Here is a 6,000-nt window from a genome sequence, read left to right as displayed (position 1 = left end):
AAAACGGAACTCGGAACCAGTTCCGAGTTCCGTTTAAGGAAATTTTCTATCATTTTAGATAAAATCATTCAATATGCCTAAGACATATGAATAATGTTGCCTGTTGTCATTTTTCATGGGTTACTAGTGGCAAATCCACTTTAATTTAGTTTTCGATCGACTTCCATTTCCCAGTTCCGTTTAAGTAAAACGGAACTCGGAACCAGTTCCGAGTTCCGTTTAAGGAAATTTTCTATCATTTTAGATAAAATCATTCAATATGCCTAAGACATATGAATAATGTTGCCTGTTGTCATTTTTCATGGGTTACTAGTGGCAAATCCACTTTAATTTAGTTTTCGATATACTTCCATTTCCCAGTTGCGTTTAAGTAAAACGGAACTCGGAACCAGTTCCGAGTTCCGTTTAAGGAAATTTTCTATCATTTTAGATAAAATCATTCAATATGCCTAAGACATATGAATAATGTTGCCTGTTGTCATTTTTCATGGGTTACTAGTGGCAAATCCACTTTAATTTAGTTTTCGATCGACTCTCAATTCCCAGTTCCGTTTAAGGATGTATTCTTCTGTGGTTTCAGTCCCGCTGAAGTCTCGTTGCAACATAGATCAAAAACGTTATGAGATTTTCAAATACGATTTATCAATATCTGTAGCATGTGGTCTGTAGCAAATTTTGTCAAAAAATTACATTTCTATTTTTAGTAGATTTTTTTACACGGCGATTTTAAGAAATGGCCCATTTGGCGGCCATTTTGAAATTGTGTATTTTTTGGCTTTGAGTAGAGCCACCGTTTTCCCATTTTTTACTTAAATTGTTTTTACTTAAATCATCACCGTGTCAGCATTTTCAGCTGTATCGAGTTAATTTTTGCTGTAAATCTTCACTGGGTTCAAGTTATTTAAAATATTAAACATTAATGTGTGAAATGAAACACTTTTGTCACTTTATTTCTACATTTAATGGTAATTTGAGCACTTTTATTTTTTAGTCAAAAATATTGAAAAATAACAAATATTTAAATGGGGCAAAAAAGTAAGCACACGGACCCCCCATTTTTCTGCCTGATTTAGAAAGAACAACCCTTTCCCTATTGATATGCAAACTATTGACAAAAGTTTAATACCAGAACTTTTTCTATTAAAGGGTTAAATTTGACAAAAATGGCTGAAAATGGTGCATTTTGGAGCTCAAAATTAAGGGGTAGGGGTAACATATGTTGTTATTTTGAGAAAAAATATGACTCTTATTAATCATATCTGGTATATTTTTAATGAAGACTACTTGAAAATAAATTCTACAAACATCCATACATATCAAACACCTTATTAGGGAATTATGGCTTTAAATTCTAGTGTATGAGGTCAAAACGGCAAAATTCCAATAAAATCCACTATTTTGTCATTTTGGAATCTTTGAGTGACAATAGCTCAAAAACGAGCGCACGGACATATGTTTTTTCTTCCATTTTCTTTCATGGTATGAACTCCTGTTTCAAAAAATCTATATGAGAAAAAAAGTTTAATACAAGAATTTCATTTCCCAGTTCCGTTTAAGTAAAACGGAACTCGGAACCAGTTCCGAGTTCCGTTTAAGGAAATTTTCTATCATTTTAGATAAAATCATTCAATATGCCTAAGACATATGAATAATGTTGCCTGTTGTCATTTTTCATGGGTTACTAGTGGCAAATCCACTTTAATTTAGTTTTCGATCGACTTTCATTTCCCAGTTCCGTTTAAGTAAAACGGAACTCGGAACCAGTTCCGAGTTCCGTTTAAGGAAATTTTCTATCATTTTAGATAAAATCATTCAATATGCCAAAGACATATGAATAATGTTGCCTGTTGTCATTTTTAATGGGTTACTAGTGATTAATCCACTTTAATTTAGTTTTCGATCGACTTCCATTTCCCAGTTCCGTTTAAGTAAAACGGAACTCGGAACCAGTTCCGAGTTCCGTTTAAGGAAATTTTCTATCATTTTAGATAAAATCATTCAATATGCCTAAGACATATGAATAATGTTGCCTGTTGTCATTTTTCATGGGTTACTAGTGGCAAATCCACTTTAATTTAGTTTTCGATCGACTTTCATTTCCCAGTTCCGTTTAAGTAAAACGGAACTCGGAACCAGTTCCGAGTTCCGTTTAAGGAAATTTTCTATCATTTTAGATAAAATCATTCAATATGCCTAAGACATATGAATAATGTTGCCTGTTGTCATTTTTCATGGGTTACTAGTGGCAAATCCACTTTAATTTAGTTTTCGATCGACTTCCATTTCCCAGTTCCGTTTAAGTAAAACGGAACTCGGAACCAGTTCCGAGTTCCGTTTAAGGAAATTTTCTATCATTTTAGATAAAATCATTCAATATGCCTAAGACATATGAGAAATGTTGCCTGTTGTCTTTTTTTCATGGGTTACTAGTGATGAATCCACTTTAATTCAGTTTTCGATCAACTCCTATTTCCCAGTTCCGTTTAAGTAAAACGGAACTAGGAACCAGTTCCGAGTTCCGTTTAAGGAAATTCTCTATCATTTTAGATGAAAACAGTCAGTGTGCTTTGGACATATTAGAAATGTTGTCTGTTGGCTTTTTTCATGGATTACTATTGGTGGATCCACATTGATTTAGTTTTCGATCGACTTCCAGTTCCGAGTTCCGTTTAGGTAAAACGGAACTAGGAACCAGACCCGAGTCCGTTTAACACGAATACTTTGCAACGAGCCGAGTTCCGTTTAATAGGTTTCCTACCTCAAATTGCATGTTTAATTACATATTGTATATTGGAATCGAACTCTGGATTTTGCTGCAATGATACAACTCAGAATTAATCACTTTAGCACATAATGTATTTTCTGAAACATATCTAACACCCATACCCCAGTTCCGTTTAAGCTTAAACGTAACTCGGAACTAGACCCGAGTTCCGTTTAACCTCATGCTTGCATCCTTGATCAGCGAGCGGGGTTCTGTTTATTATTAATTCTATTTATGATAAGATGCGTAATTGCAAATGTAATCAATTAATTGTAATTGAAGCATTTATCATCGATAAACAGTGGAAATCTTCAGCGTTGAGTTTTTAAATGAAGCTGACACACAAACCTGAGTTTCGTTGAACCTTTTACTAAACTAGAAACCAAACCCGAGTTTCGTGCAACAGCTCACCTGACCCGAAGGGCCGGTGAGCTTATGTTATACCGCGGCCTCTGGTTTCCGTTGTCAGTCCTTCGTCTGTCAACTTTTTCACAAAAATCTCTACTAGTCCTGAATTGCTTAATGAATTTTGACGAAAATTCGGCTGAAGCTTCCTTGTGTGAACGGTGGCCCTGGCCCCAAGGAGGCCTGAGGAGCGAGGACTAGTAGTGGAAATATTGCAAATTCTTTAAAATCCATTTTCTTCTGTAGGAATGAAGAAAAGTTTTAATTTAGTCTAAAGCTTCATTGGAGAGATGTGGAACCATTTTTTTTATAAACGGGGGGTCTGAACCCAAGGACGTAAGCTACACCATTTGCATAATTTTGAATCCCCATCCAATAAAGATGCTACCATTGCAATATGACTTATATCCTGTGCTTAGATTCAGAGAAGAAGTCTTTCATATGTACATTTGAGGTGTATCAATGTAAAACCACTCTTCATGATATACAGTAATATTATCCATACGTTTAGAATGCAAACACGCTATCTGTCCAATCTTTGTAGCCTTGACAAAAATAAGATTTGTGAACCCCGTTACCCTACCGTACCTTATCTCGTATTTGACGAGAGTAACATAGAGTGGTATCCCTTCTTCTAAAATCTTTATGTAGCCATAAGAGGAAAATGACTGAGGAGGAAAGGGGATAAACTACTGTGGGACCCCATAAAGTATTACATTGTAAAAATTGGTTTTTCACTGAAAAATCTCAATTTCAGTTCAGCAATACGCTACCACAACTTTAGTATACGAAAGCGTCTTTCCGTAGTAGAGAGTCCGAAGCAAGTCAGCCTAGTCAAATGGCAAATTAACCCCCGAAGGAAAGGAATAAAAAATGGATATACCTCCTTGTGAAAAGAGGTGCACCATTGTGAAACCTGCTCGTATACAGTTAAAAACCACAAATGTATATAATGTCTACTGAGGAGGAGCAGTCAGAGACTGAGTCACCACAACCGCACCCAAGGAAATCTGCCCATCTGATTGGGAGGACAGAGACAGTGAAGGTCAGTGAAAGCAGACTGACCACGTCAACCGGCAGATGATGTCATGGAACAAGGACCCATCGAGGAGAAACGACATGATAAGTGAGAATGGTAATGGCAGAGGTATCTCTAGCCCAACGAAGGCGCGAAGAGCGAATAGGCAATGCATATATATCACTCCTCCCGCGGCATCAGGCAAGAGTAAGAAGGAACACAGTCTTAAACGTTACAAACATTATGGTGCCCCCATAACACGTGTTCTATGTTCCACTGTGGAGCTAACTACTGTACCATATGCCTGTCGAGACTGAACCCCCAAATCAAGGCAGACAAAGAAATGGAAGTTTCTACCTCTGGTCTACCATGAAAAGTACACTGGCAGTATCTGTGCGATAGTCTGCAATACTACCAGGGACAGGGTGGCGCTCACTAGTCAACAAGAATAAGGAAACTCGCAAGCAGCTGGGCAGAGGCCATGACCGGATCAATCTTTCTGAAGATACACCACTCACAGAAGATCTTTCATCGTGACTGGTAGACGGCAGAAGAGGAAGACCTAATTGATCGGGCGATGCGAGCTGACATATCCGAATAAAAGCCTGTCTGAGAGAGGACTCATGAAAAAACTTCCATGAGTGAAGGTAGACGATCTCAGGACGTGAATGTAACGTCTCGGGCCTAGGCTTGCGCAGGAGCATGATTCTGGGTGGGAAAACCAAAGAACATCCACCAGAAACGACAAGAGCTCCGGAAACCAGTGTTGTCTCGGACACGGTGGCGCTATCGGAAGGAGGGACAATGATGCTTTCGATATGTAGAACCCTGTCCACCAGGTTGAATGACGGGAATACATAAGCATGCATTGACGGGACTGCATAAGCATGCAATTCCTACCAATTCAGAGATAGTGCGTCCACAGCCCAAGCCATTTGGTTTGGCACTGAGAGACAAATGTTGGCAACTGGTTATTCAAGAAAGTGGCAAAAAGGTTTATGTGAGGCATTTTCCAAGCATGACAAATGCCCTCGAAGATCGAAGGATTTAGTTGCCGTTCTGTTAGAACCGGCTAGTGGCGCCTGGAGAGATTATCCGCCAGATCATTCAACCTTCCTGGAAGATGCTTGTCTAAAATAGTCAACTGCATTTCCTGACAGATGGGAAGAATACGGAAATACGTATAGCGAGGGCACAAAGGACGTGATATCGTATCTCCCTTTCTCTCTATATACGCGACATCTGTAGAGTTGTTCGTAGTCACACAAACCCCTTGTAATGCAGAATCTTCTGTTAAGTATGCAGAGCAAACAGAAAAGCCATCATCTCCAGCATGTCGTTGTGCTCTGTCAAGGTAAGCCAACAACCTTCCCGTGAACGCATCCGTGAACATGGTCATGGTTGGAGCTGGCCTACACAACGAAACCCCCTGCAGGATATTTTAAATTGCCTTTCAGAGTACACCACCGAGAAACCCCATGCGTTGATATAACACAAAACACTGAAACCAACGAATATTGACGTTGGACCAGCCGAGATGAAAGTAAGAGGCATTTTCGAATTTCTCCAAAGGTGGAAGGACAATACCCTGAATTGTGTTGAAACGGTTTCTGAAGACAAAGTCCTGGAAGGGTACATCTCGGAGTCTTGAAGGAATGAAGCCGACTTTGATCAAACGTTTCAGGACCAGACGGGTGTTCCGCTCCAAAGAATAGATGTGAACATGTCTTCCCCGTAGTGCAGAAATCCCGTAAAAACTAGCAGCTTCTGATAGGACGCTCCCAACTTCTTGTGGATAAGAAACATTCTTGAA

Source organism: Argopecten irradians, unplaced genomic scaffold, assembly GCF_041381155.1.
Source record: "Argopecten irradians isolate NY unplaced genomic scaffold, Ai_NY scaffold_0390, whole genome shotgun sequence".
NCBI lineage: Eukaryota > Metazoa > Mollusca > Bivalvia > Pectinida > Pectinidae > Argopecten > Argopecten irradians.
This window is presented reverse-complemented; position numbering follows the sequence as displayed.